At 40.1% G+C, this 14630-nt stretch overlaps 1 protein-coding gene across 19 annotated transcripts in view; it reads right to left on the bottom strand.

Annotated features, from left to right (window-relative positions):
* DUSP16 (dual specificity phosphatase 16) overlaps nt 1–14630 on the bottom strand; it is a 75920-nt gene that overhangs the window by 42217 nt on the left and 19073 nt on the right. For 3 of the 19 annotated variants that reach the window (XM_027815003.2, XM_055712697.1, XM_055712693.1), the window contains exon 1: nt 12666–12766. The exons of the other annotated variants lie outside the window; for them this stretch is intronic. The gene's annotated coding sequence lies outside the window, so the exon portion shown is untranslated. Of the gene's footprint in view, nt 1–12665; nt 12767–14630 lie in introns of those variants that run through there. 19 annotated transcript variants of the gene reach the window in all.

Genomic DNA, 14630 nt, shown 5'->3' with positions numbered 1-14630 from the left:
TAAAAATCTAATGATGTATGAAGTATCTGGCATAAAATTTATAAAATTTACTATGAAGTAATTTTACAACTTACCTATGTAATCCAAGTGTAAAGAGATCCAACCCAAAGCCACAGCATGTAACATAAGAAACACAAACCAAATCAAAACCAGAGGACAGTTGCCTATCCTTACAAAACACATCATGAGTGCTCTTGGGTTCCTGTACACCAAATGGTGAAGTTTCATCATTTAATTGTGACAACTGGCAAAATCCATGCCTGCTAGTCTCCACCAGCAACTGCATTTTAGCTTTCCATTCAAAGTACAAAGAGGGAAAACCTCAAAACGCTGAGATACTTTAGAAATCCTCAAGCTGTTGAAACTCCAGCATATCCTTACTCTTAGTAGAATAAGACTGCTTTACAGCAGCCTCTTACATGACACCAAGGTTTCCACCTACTACACGATCGGCACATCCCGAATCACCTGACAGTGTTCTGCAGCTCTGTAGACCAGCAGAAAGAGTGGCTTTTGTATTTTACATGGTCATCTTTTTTGCTGAGAAACAGATTAAAAGGAGGAGTGCTCTGAAGAGTAAGCACTAAATAAACATCCAGCACAGCTGTTGTAATAGTCTGTACTACTTCTTTAAAAGGCTTCCCACGAAAGAAGATAAAATGCGACCTCAGACTCTTCAGACAATGCTTAGCCTTTAAGTTTAAGGCCTTTTGCCTAGTGAGAGACTTTAAGGGGGAGACGTTCAAATAATATGGGCCTGCAAGTAAGGAGCCAAAAATTTAAGGAAAAAAAAAAAAGCGCAACTCTGATCTGCTGTGTGGTCACTGTATGATGAAAACAGAAGGTGGATCTGAAGCCTTCATACAAGAACCAGGATGGATTAAAGGCAGAGGATAATGATGGTAATTTTATTAGGGAAATAAATCAGAATAGCTTCTGGGCAAGGCAGGGGTGAATTTCTTGCAACAGACTTTTTAATGAGTCTTCTCTCAAATTAAATTGAATGACTAAAGATCACTGTGAGTCAATTCCCTTAAGAACAGAGACATGTAAACTGCTTCCATGGTATGGTATGCTGTGGGTTAAAATGTTCTGGTCTTTCACCCATTTGAGGAAATGACACCAGTTATCCCGGAAGGCAACATGCACATTCAACCCCTTCAGATCAGGGCATGAGAAAGTTTGGAAGGAATTTTTCTTTTTTTTTTCTTTTTTTTTTTTTTATTACACTGTCAACATTAATACTTTTTTTCTTCCTGCTTGTGTCTGAAAATATAGTGCTGTAGTGCACGGCATTCATGTCCTGTCAGTGGTACAGAGAAACATCTAGAAGTTTTAAAAAAATATTTAAGAAGTGTTAATTAGACCTATTATCAAACTCATTTAGAAAATTGTCTGCACACTCAAAATTAATATTATGAGCACTGTATGCTACATAGTGATAAAAGCACATAGAAGCACCTTCAGAAAGGATGCTGGGCCAAATAAAACATTGACATTACATATATGCAAGCTCAGTCCTACTCAGAAAAGCAGTTAAGTTTAATTGTGTTTCCCCTTAAATGACATCTATACGGCAAGGAAACAGAATAGATGGTGGAAAACAGTGAGTTCACAAATGTGATACAGCTCCACTATCTCGAGGTAGGGTAAGAGAAGGAAACAGAGGTATATGATTTACGGCAAAGGCTCCCAATTAATGTGAAATAATTAAAGTAGTTAGCTCTTCCCAGAAATTAAACAGTTGCAAAAATCCTGTTAAGAGGTCTCCTGTTCTGGGCTGTGCAGGGTAGGAAGGGGTTCAGCTATAACATGGAGTGACTGCAGAACTGCAGATGAAGCCCAGAAAATAAACTGACAAACTCCTAGATCCAGAGGATTGGGACCCACATCTCTTACTGTGATGTAGGACTCCTGATAGCTCACACACTGGGAACAGAACATGTTTTCCTGCCTCATTTGTACCCACAAAGGTAATCCTGATGACCTACTTATTAAAACCGCTTTCAAATTTTGGTTTAATTGTCAAGATGGTACCATCAGGGCCCCAGTTCAGGAACAAAAGCAGAAGTCACTGAGTATCTCACTGAGCTACGCTCCAGGTAACATGCCCTGGTACACCTTTCCCAAAGGATCCCAACTGTTTCTTTCAATATGAATCATGTTATACAAGACCTGCAGTGGTGCCAAAGCCACACTTCTGGCATGGTAACTACGTGGCTGGAGAGAAAAGCTGTATGTATCTTTACAATGGAAGGAGAGAGCAGAGGGTGACTTACATTCCCCAGCTGTGCCTCTTACATCACTATTACCATTTAAGTAAAGGAAGAAGAGTGACATAACCACAAAATGTATTAATTACCCTTAAGAACCACTGACAAAATGTCACCGCCATTACATCTAGTTTGCAAGATGAGATTTTTTTAAAGTTTCAAGAGCAAAAACACACAATAGTGAACTGAGGGAGTAAGTTCTGTTATTATCTGGTATGTGCCTTAGTCAAAGATCAGGGTCAACAAGAAATGTTCTGTAGCAATCTAGCTGGGCTTCTAACAGAATTTTTAATAGCAAAGAGAAACAAAACATATTCCTTTAAATTACATTTGTATTATCCTGTTTGAAGTATGCTTACATGCAGGCACAGCTGTGTACAAATCTATACACAAGATTTTTTATTTCTCCAGAATTTGTAGAGGTGCTCTGTTTTACACAGTCCTTTTAAAAGCAACCAGAAAGGCACTGATTGTTGTCAAAGTAATCCCAAGCTAGGAAAGCTCAATATACTTCTGCAATAACTGAAGTAATATATCAACCAAATGGATCAACTTCAGTGCATGCAGAGCCAACTAAAATACTTGGGAAGAAGCGTATCATCTGCAAACTGCAAGTTCCTTGTATTTCTTAGGTATCCAGAAATGAAAGAAACACCAGTTATTTGTCAATGATCATGAACACATAGATAAATAATACTGATTACTTTTATAATAACTTACAAACTATACATAAATTTCTGTTGATACCACTGGCAAGTGTTCTGATCATTTTCAGACAGACTTGCAGTCTGCATGTGAGCAACCCTTAGAAAGGAGTCAGGGTTTGGTACGCGATCCTGAGGTTTTTACCTCCAGGAAACCGATCCTGAAGGATAAAGGTATACGATGGGTGGTCCTTAATCACTTCCTTTATGTGAAGATTGAGGTCAGAGTGGAAAAAAAAGCCAAGGAAGGAAGTCTGTAGCACCCCTCAAACACACACACACACACACACCTTCCTGAACAAGTCCTCCAATGGTTTAGAGGGTTAACCCGCACTTTAAATGAAGTAGTCAGGGGTTGGGATAGAAATAAACAGCTTGCACAAGCAACACACTGTGCTATTAAGTTTTCAGAAGTGACTTAAAAAATAGGTCAGTCTAATTTGTGGCTGATACTTTGTTCCTTCACCACTATGAACTCACAATGATGTCAGTCTCATGTTCAAACATGCCACATTTAGCAGCATACAGGCTTCCTGAGAGACTCTCTCAGCCTTCCTTTGTGCAAAAGCCTTCTGCCAGATTCTTAGCTCATACTTCACTGACTCAGGCATGCCACTCCGATTTCAAGGGAGTTACACTGGCTTCCCGTCAAATACTGCACAGTCTGAGGGTTTCCCCCCGCCCCTTTTTTTTTTCTAACTTTACTGACTACAAGTTTAGAGAATATGTGGTCATATTCAGGTTGCTGTTTTAGGCCTCACCTTCATTAGACACATCCAGAAGAGTACTGCCCATTAAAAGGTGTGGGAAACAGGTGTTCTTCACTAACTCAATCCACCCTTCCATACTTAAAGGGGGCTTGTAAGAAAGATGGGGACAGACTTTTTACCTGGGCCTGCAGTGACATGACAAGGGACAATGATTTTAAACTGAAAGAAGGTAGGTTTAGTCTGGACATAAGGAAGAATTAATTTTTTTTTATTTTTTTTTTTTCCGACAAGGGTGGTGAGACACTGGAACAGGTTACCCAGAGAAGCTGTGGGTGCCCCATTATTGAAAGCATTTCAGGTCACGTTGGCTGGGGCTTTGAGCAACCTAGTCTAGGGAAAGATGCAGAAAGGGCATCGTACTAGATGATCTTTAAAGGTCCCTTCCAACCCAAACCATTCTGTGATACTTCCCCATCCTTACCCAATTGAAAGAAATTCTAGATGCCCCTGTATTCTACTCAAATTCAGCTAACCCTTGAGGATGCAAAGCATCCCACAGAATTGGAACTTTATTCAGAAATGCCTCCTATGCAGCCACCCCAAGAAAACTAAAGCACACTCACATACAGAAGCTAATCTGTCTGCATAACTTTTGATTTTCAAGGAAGGTATCTTTTCATTATTATTTCTGACACAAAGCTTGCTGCAGGGTTTTTAAGCATGTTAGCAAAGACAATAGCTTGTGAAGCACAAGGATATTGTAAGCTTGTCTAGATACAAAACTTCATATGAGCCTTGGACCCAGCAGCAGCCTTTTGCAAGCATCACTAGACCCAAGTGAAGCAGCTCTTTGAACCACCACTGCTGCTTGTTTTGCCTGAATGGGAAACTTACAACTGAAAACAATAAAGGAGAGATTTTAAAAGCAGTTATTAGCCCCTTCCACTTCTTGGCTGTCAGTGGGAGGCCGACTGAGGTGCCACCCTACCTCACCCCCACCGCTCTTCCTCTCATCCTCTCAGATGGGCCAGATCAGCCTTTTGTGAGGCTGCTCTCTGCACCTGAGGGCACCAACTAATCTCCAATGGGAGTAAAGGAAAGCCATCTAAGAATACAACGGTAGGTAAAAAAAAAACAGGTCACTCTTGGAAAATTGCCACCTGCAAGCTCGTTCTTAATGATCCTAATTCTCACCATTTAACTCATGTTTATGCTTGTCACTAAGTATCTATACTTAACATTGTGTGCATCTTAACCAGCTAATCTATGTTTCCCACTGCAGCAGCCACCACAGACACTCTAGCTCACAAACACTCAGCTGGAATAGAAGGAAAAGAGGAAAAAAGGGTGACCATTTATATGCTGCTAAAGCATTTCTCTTGGGGATACACTACGAAAGATATAATACTAGCCCAGACTCTATCATTCTCTTATTCACAACGCCGTGTTTTCCAACTGGTACTAATATTTTTACTTGGGGGTTTTTGTTTGCTTGTTTGTTTTAAACTACCATGTCAGTATGTTCAAACCTGTATCATACATCCATAGAACAAGACTATTGTCTGAATCCTTAACGTGGTTAGAAAAGCATCCTGCTCTGTCTCGGGAAAAGACACATTATCTCATGGTCATTTCCAGCACCACATGAAATTCTAGCTACACTCTATGAAAGAAAACATACAGATGTCGTTCACAAGAACTGCATATCCAACTAATCCCACTATTACTGCTGTATCTGCAAATGCCCAAGGATACAGGAAAGGCAAGTCTTGCAGGGAGAGGTGACATCTTTTATCAGACCAGTTAATGTGGAGCGATAAGAAGAGGGAGGGCATGAACTCCAGAATGCACAAGCCCTTCCTCACATACACAGACATGAAACAGAACCAAACTGTGACACAGAAACAAAAGCTAAGGCTTCCAAAACATCTCCACATCCAGCCTGTCCCTCTTCCCAAACAGGAAAATAAGAAGTCCAAAGCACATCCCGAAGTATGTCATAAATTACCCAATGAATCATATTCCTCATGGAAACTGTCTGGCTGAAGACACACCACTGAAAATGTGTGATAAAAGACAGAAAGAAACCTAAAAGATACCCATTCCCCAAATTCTTGGAGTTAATACCAAAACAAGAAAATCCTGGAGTCATCACGGAGTTACTAGATTTGTGGTACATTTTTCCCATAAACAAACTTCTCTGGATTATCAAATTGTTTATTATGATTAACTCAAACTTGACCTAGATTTAGCTTTATATTAGCTGCTTTTGTTTAAAGTTTTAAGTGGGGTTTGTGTTCTTGAAACCTTGCCTGTCTTCCCCAAACTAATGAGTTTAAACTCGGGGAGGGCGAGGGCAGGGAACATCACGCAAAAAAAACCCTCCTTTAAAAACCTTTCTTACACCCTGTCTGAAGTTTGTACTTGGGGTTTTTTTGGGGGTTTTTTTTTGGGGGGGGGAGGGGAACCAACCAAAAAAACCCAACCCCAAACCAAAACCCACTACATAACAAAACAAAACACAACCACATACAAAAATTATAGTTTCCTTAAAAGTACTTTTCAGATTACTGAAAAACTTGGACAATTTCCAGCTACAACTAAAACCGTACTGCATTACTCAAAATTATAGAACTAGAAGTTTCATTCTACAATGCTATGAGGAGATGATAATTTAGCCCTTTTAAAGTAAAACAAATTTTCTTTTCCTTCAGTTCCAAATTGATTTAAAGGTATCAGTGACAAAGACAGCAGGTGAGATTAGACATATTTGCCTTCACAAAGTCATGACAGTGATAGATGTAGCTGATGTGTTTGTTACCTGGGGCTCTCTCCTTTGGTTTTTAATTTTATTTGGATTGCAAAGAAAAGTTATGTAGCTAGTTTGCCACCTACAGTGGTGTATGCAGCTAGGCTCTCCACGGGATCTCTGAGTGGCATGAAAGGACTGACCCTGGTGGAGTACTAGATATCATGGCAATGGAGTACTAGAAGTCATGGCAAAAACACACCTGAGAGAAGCCGATTTCTGCCAACGAATGCGAAAAGTGTTTCAGATGTGCAGACCTAGGCAAGAAATCTTTTCCAGAAAAGACTTCATCCCTGACTGCAACTGCCCTCCCTGATAGGATTATAGCACAGGTCAAAATGTGCAGGAAAAGAGTTGAACGCAACCACAGAAGCGGAGGTCACCAGGAAAGCGGGGAAGGAGAAGCACTCCTCCCACCCCCTTCAGGCTTCCTCCTCTGCAGCCACACCAAAAGGCTCAAGCTAGAACAGTAAATGCCTAGGGCGCACGTCCAAAATCAAACGATTCATAACCTGGGAGCTGCGTAAAATCAAGCACAAATCCAAATAATTTTTTAGAACATCTAAATTTTAATTTATCTTATGCTTTGGAGCAGGCAAAATAAATAAAACACTATGGCTTAGATCTAGAAGAAAATTTATCTAGTCTACTTGTAGCTACAACGCCTATCCAGGACTAAAGCATTCTTCCTAATCTTGTTCTCACCATCAGCTCAAAGTACAGCTTTGCAAGGTTCTGCTTGCTGGCACTCTGTTGAAAGCATAACCACATAAGATCTTGAGAACCAGCTTTAAGTTTGGCAGGCAGACCACCTGGCATCAAAGGTATGCCTATTGGTATGCCTACGGCCATATGTCTGAACTTCAGTCAAAAAACAAGATGCTGCAGGGATTTTTATTTTTTTTTAATGCGTTTGGCAGCTAAATTCTCCTGATATTCCATGCATGCTTCGATGCAGGGACAGACACTGTGCAGGAGATGCGTAACTCTAAGACTCACGAGCTAACTCTGAATCAAACCAAATCAAATCAGTGCTTAAACTAGACTTGATATAAAGAAGGGTTATTTCTGCAGAATCTCCCCATGACATGGCTACAGAGCTTTCCATACCCAGGCTAAATACTTTCCCCACGGCACTCCATAGTATAGGGCAGATGGACTAGGCTGAGGATCTCAAGCTGCACTGTCACCCTCACTGCCGTATCCAGAATAATTTGTTCTGCAATTGCAGGCAGAACCATGTGCCATTACAGTACCAAACATCAGAGCAAGAAGGCAATCTTTTAAGCTTGTGTTATGACTTCAGCTCAGACATACAGATAGCATAAGGAATGGAAAATAATCTCACCACCAGCACAGAGAAGTTGTTGCAGACAGCAGGCACAGTCTGTATACAGAACTGAGTTAGAAGTATGCTGGAATAACTGAAGAAGAGGAAAAATACATTAGTGCCCCAAAAAGATGAACCCAGCCACACACTATTGATCCATAAAATCTACAGCTGTCCCCAGGAGCTGATATACCTTTGGCTTTAAACAAAGCAGGCGCCTGGATGGGAAAGGGGGACTTGTCCATGAAGAACTCCTGCTCCACTGGTACTAACAGAAGGTGCCTGCTGCCTGGGTCTAAAGATCCAAAGCCCCTGGCACAGTTCAAAGGGCACTGTTGCCCCTTGTGCTAGGTTGCCATAGTTTTTTGGTGTATTTAAGGTAAAATTTAAGTTAATGACTCCTTTCAGCACAAGTCTGTAGAGTCAAATATGAGAAAGCACCAGCATGATGATTGCTCACACAGTCTCAGCACAGCGTCCTTGTTCTTACATGGCACAACAGGGATATTCCTTACATAAGCACCTTCCTCAGGGTGGTACTCACTCAACTGAGGAGTAATTATTTACCCACGATCCCATCTGCTTTGCATTCCCATTAAAGAAAATGTTATGCAAAAAGGGAAGAGCTTGGCTATGAGTCCTTGGCCCAAATATCCTCTTACCAGTGCTGTGCTGCTTGCCAGGTCATTGCTGTTTGCAATTCAGAAGCTTGCAGCAGACAGACCATGCCAAATCCAAAGAACTTTGTCATTAAAAGAAAAACTTTAAGCCTAACAGTAGGAAGTACTCTCCCTGCTTTGTTAATCTTGTCAAACTATACTGTACAGACAATTACAATTAATAAAAGTATTCTTAGGAAGCTTAATGACAACTTTGGAGCGATGGTTTCTCTGCTTCAGGTACGTTGGAATGAGGAAAACAGCAGGGAAGAAAATTTTTCTTGCTGTACTTGGCCCTCATAAATGCAAAGAGGACTCCCAAGGAAAACTGCCCCACTCCAGACAGCAATTTAAGTGGTACAGATCTACCCAGGAACATCACTTGCCTTCCTTGCCTACCCATGGAAATACCTTTACTACCAGCACCTGAGCTTGTAACCACAGAAAAGCATGGTCCTTTTCTGCATTAGCTACTTAAAGGCATTAGAGGTGTTTCTTCTGAAAGGAGCGAACAGACAAAGCTCACCAGCTCCAAGAAGCACATCTGAAAAACACACTTGCACTATCACCACTCAACAAAGATAGAGATGTGCAATAAAATGGCCCACTCCTTCACTGCATTTTGCACCTACTGCTGTATGTAACTGCCATGACTTAAAACAGTGGCTTCCAGACAAGCCACTGAATAGCCCAGGTAAGTATCTTTTAGCACTTGTTGATTTTGACAAAACCATAGTCATAACCAACATTCTTTTGGTGAACAACTGACATCAAGTAAATGATTTACTGACTTAGAATTCATGTTTCTTTTTAGGAATAAATGATCACAGAAGACCAGACTAACTAAGAATCTAAATATCAGTACCTTCTTTTAGTATTTTTAAAGGCACAATCAAATCCTCCTGGGGCCTTTCACAGACTGTCTATCCATCTAGCAAGGCTAAAGGCAATTCCCATGATACCCCACCCACCCTTGCTCTTTTCAGACATTAAAATGTATTCAGGTTTACTCACAAGAAAGCTTTTGTAAGGAGCAAGTTCCACGTCTGAATCCAGCAATTAGATTGCCAATAGCTTCAGACACAGACAAACTTGCAAAATCCATCTCTAGACTACTGATGCCCCAAGCAGGAATGGTGTGTTGCATCCACCACGGCAGAAGCATTCAGAACATCACAAGGAGAGCAGCCAATGTGCAAAGAGCCTGGAGGTAACACTGCCATCAGGTTTACTGAGATAGGCATCTTCCGATTATCTCACAATTAAGAAAACCTTAAAGTTAAATAATTTTGAAGGAGAAGAGCAACTCCAGGTGACCTGTTATGCTTTACAGGTTTCAAGTAAGTCATAAAGAACAAGAGATTAAGCGGAAGGTCTTGTAATTTTGTTACCATATTTATATTATCATCATGATCAACTGCATTTCGATTTAAATTTTTGAATCCAGAGAAAATTTACTTAATCCATTATAAAACTATAACATAGCTAAACTGTTTGAGGTTGACAGCCACACTAAGAGTGATACATGAATTTGTAGCATCCTATACAAACAGTACACTGAAAACCCAGCATTACGTATTAGCACCTGATGGGCCTTTTAAAGACAGCCAGATCTGAAAATGCAATCAGAAAACCTGCCAATTTGTTGTGGCTTTGAGCTTCCTAAAAAAACACCCCAAACAAACAAACACCCTGAAAGGTCTGAAAGCAAATCTCAATTTAACACACATGCACTACTTCACAAAGTTCATGTGTAGCACTTCACCAAGATCACAGAGAACACAGTAACAACGGTGGTCAAAGGGATATGTCCTCCTGGATCAGAAACAAGTCTACATGAACTATGTTTTGGGGATGGTCAGGAACCACCATGTGTAAACCCATCACTTTGACACCTAACCTGGTCTTAGACTGCTGTCTTAAAACTTAGCTGTGTTAAAACCTCCATAGCAAACCTAATCATACATGAAAGAAACAACCACTGCTTGTAACACAGTCTCAAGAGAAAAAGCAGAAAGACAGGAATTAACACCAGAAGTTACAGAAGAAAGGTGGTTTTGTTTGCTTAAGACTTACTTCGAAGATGTCATCTTACGCATGCCAACTGTTAGCAGCCATCAACAAAAATAAATTCTTGCTGTTAACAGAAGTAATAGAAAAGACATGCAACTTACGATGTTACTACGATTTCTTCTGAATTTTAACCACCACACATTGCAATAAAAAGTGACAGAAAGAAAACACAATTAACTGATGGCCAATCTAGAAAAATGCATCACAAGCTAATGGCTTCACCTACAAATCAAGTCATTGCATGTTTAAGTAATTTCTAGTACCCTCCTGAAGGAACTAAAAAATCTGCTACAGCCAAGAGGGTCCCCTTTTGCACTCCCCCTTCCCATCAACTTACTTCATCTCATGAAGGATTTCTCCGCAGAGAAGCTAGAGTTGTACCCTGCCCATTTTTCCACTTGATATTAAGAGAATTTAAACAACATAGATGGACGAAAAACACTCACCTAGGCACATGATGTCTTTTAGCTGGTAGCACAGTAGCATTTCCTTTGGCTTTGACTATGCTGCTCACACCTACGCAGAACACTGCAGCAAATGTACTTTTCCAGACCTGCTCCTTTGACCAGATCCATCTTTATTTTCTTCTTAAGCCATAGGAGAGAGTATGAGACCCTCACCCATCTCACACTCCTTCCCAACACTGCCTCAACACCTCACTACTTTGCCACAAAGTCTACAAGGACTTTGGCATCAGTACTAAGATGATTATGCCAACCAGAATTGCCTAGGTGAAACAACACTCCTCTCCGCCTCTGGGACCACCAAACACAGCACAGTCCACGGTCTGTGAACGGCCTCCTGAGTTCTGTAATAAATATCTGCATTACTGCATGGAAGGGATACTCTAAAAAAAGTGTGTATTAAGTAAAAATAAGCTGCGACTTTGGTTTTAGATGCCAAAGCAAACAAGATTAGGACTCCAAAAAGAAAATAACTGAGTTATTTACCACTTTGGAGTTCTACCAAGTATTTGATACAACCAAGCTAAAGCTGAAGATTTTAGTATATTTTCATTACAACTTGGTTTTGAGTAACTGGGTCTCAAGACAGCACTGGTTTTTGCAGAAAAAAGATGCAATCACCAATACCTTTTCTCTATTTCTGGAGTAATACTTCTTAATCATTCCATTTCACAACAGTGACCTTAACCAAAAAAAATGAAGGAACAAGTATTTTGATAACAAGTTCTCTGTGCTTAGTGTTTCATAACAATTTTATGCTTGCAGATATGCCATGTCATTCTAGACAGAATGTATTTCAAAATGGAAACCTATCAGGAAGGAATTTAGAGAATCACACTCCCATATGAAGGGAAGACAGCTGTTACCGAAGCAGAGAGCACACTATACTATCGGTCCAGCCTTCCTTACTCCTTCAGTTGGTAAAATGGCACTGGCATTACATCTGAAGTCAACTGAAGCACCTTGTATATGAGGAACCACAAGTTGCCATGAAGAGTGATGAGGAAAAGTCTTTTCCTAGGGGACAATAAAAACAAATAAACCCCCAAAACAGTCTGTATGTGGGTGTTGGGAGGAGGGCAGCAAATACAGGAAGGAGAAAGAAATCACTAAAACACTGGCATCTTTAATTCAGGAAAACATCAGAGCTCTTGCAAACTAAACAAGGAATCACACAGTTACTGTGGAAGAGGGGGGAAAGTCAGTTCTGTTTAGAGAAGAAAGGGGAATACGATGCCAAACGCAAGAGGAATTTAATTTGAAGGAGAATCTACATTTGAATTTAGCCTTTGAACCACAGCAGGACATGCCATGGGATATTTCCCATTCCGTGCTTGTTCTTTACCTGGAAATAAGAAACTAAGCTTTTCATCTGCTCCTCACTTGAGTGAGCTTAGTGCTGTCAGCAAGCCAGTTCTCTGTTTGCATTAGCTCACTGCTAAATGACAATGGCCACAACACAAACGAGTTCATCACACTCATGGAAGGAATCCTACCAAAACTAGTACCACGCCGTTATGTTTCAGAAGTGGTGATGAAAACAACACCGGTCCACAAGATCCTCAATTCAAGAAGAGAGAGGAAATTAAAAGCTGCATGTTTAGCTCCCAGCTGAGTCTGAAAGTTGCGGAAGGTATACATACCACTTCACAAGGAAAGGGAACAGGAAGCCAGGGAAGAAAAGAGTCATTATGTTCAAATGGCAACATTTTCATGAGGTTACACAGGCCAAATGAGCATATCCCAGAAAAATGTGAATCCAAGCCTGGGTAAAGAAACAGAAAGCAGCATAAGTGACAGCAGACAGGAGAAAAAAAAAAAAAAGGTTTAGAAGAGCAAAGAGTATCAAATTGGAAAAAGTATCAAAACAATAATAAAAATCATAAGTCCTGGCACACAAAAATGGAAGGGTGTAATTAAATTTGATACTAGCAACTAGATAATAATAGCTGAGAAAGCAAAAATAGGTTTCTTTGCAAGAGCCTCCCACACACAGGATACTGGCAAAAGATAAGTTCGAGATGGACTAAGATGATCTGCTGTAAGGACTGACATATCAAAAGAAGAAAAGAAAAAAAAAAAAAAACTAACAGTAAGTCACTATGTCTTCAAGATTTATGAGGGAATTAAAGAATGCAAGGGCTGAGCAGAAAACAGAAATACGTAATGCTCATTAAAGCCAGCTATTCTAGCATAGGTACAAAGTGTTTGTAAAACACGCCATAGGGGACAGAAAAAGAGGGAAAAAAACACCACAAAAAAGCAAAGATCAGTGAACTTCAGTACTAGAAAAACTTATTTAAATTCCACCCAGAACCTCTGGCAGACCTGACAATAGACATAAAGGAGCATAAGGCAAGAAATGAGGGAGGATGCCAAACAACCCTTCTCCATGACCCAAACCCACCACTATATTTGCCCATGCGTCTTTGAGGATGTCAACTCAATTTTTTCAAGGAACTTTATGTAGATTTACTAGAAAGTCCATTTTGTAGTTTATAACAAGAAATTCCAAAGAATCTAAAATTTAAGATAAACATAGTATTTACAACCACATGCACAGACTCCACCATTGAGAAGATGGAAAAAACACTCGGGGGGGGAGACAAATTGTTGTCTCTATTGACAGAAACAATATTGGACAAAGTTACTGGAAATTAACTAATTTTTAGGTTTATTCTTTAGCTTTGCACCTGAATGGCAGAGCTGTGTCAACAGACAGGCTACTTGAGTTGACTTGTTTGCACAAACCCACATGCAAATTTGACACAAGTCAGCAGAACTCAGTCTGCATGGTCTGGGGAGGGGGAAAATAGAAGAAAAAAAAAAGTCTCTTCCTTAAATGACAAAAGCCCTCAGGTAACAGAATGCCACCAGTAACAAGACTAGCACTGACATGATGTAGGGACAGCAATTCCATCAGCAGGATGCTCTGGATTCCCATCTGCCCTATACACGATGTCCTCCAACACTACCTCTTCCAGTGTGGATGACATTGCAAGCAGCCATACGGCAAGCAACAGGAGCTCTGCAGAGCTCCAGCTGAACCAGCAGAACCCTTTTACTCTAGGCAGCCCCCCAAGAAGATGATGCTGGTATCAGCATACTAATTACTCAAATTAAATGTAAAGAACACTCCAAAAACCCAAATCATTTTGAGATTGAAAGTGTACAAAAAACCAGTGTTATGATTAAAAACAAGTCAGAAACACCTGCTGAAGAGGAATGTGAGTACTAAATTGAGCTGTAGGTTTAATCAACACCTCCCCCAGAGCAGCGGGCAGAGATGACACAAGCAATTAACAAGCAAGGAAAATGAGAGTTTCATTTGACAACTCTGAAGGCACTAGTATCATTTAAATAAATATAAGCAGAAAAAGGGGAAAAAAATCAGACGGTAAAAAAATAAATAGACATTACTAGTCATCCATTCTCAAAGCAGAACAGAGATTTTTCATTTTACCAAATAAGATATAAAAGAAATGCTTCCAAGCTTTCATTAGAAAGAGATGAGGTTTTCATTTCAATTTCCTTTGAAAGACCAAGTAATGATCAGAAATCACAGGTATATTCAAACAGATACACCATAAGCTACCAAATGCACAAAA

The sequence above is a fragment of the Falco cherrug genome, chromosome 5 (assembly GCF_023634085.1).
Source record: "Falco cherrug isolate bFalChe1 chromosome 5, bFalChe1.pri, whole genome shotgun sequence".
NCBI lineage: Eukaryota > Metazoa > Chordata > Aves > Falconiformes > Falconidae > Falco > Falco cherrug.
This window is presented reverse-complemented; position numbering and strand designations above follow the sequence as displayed.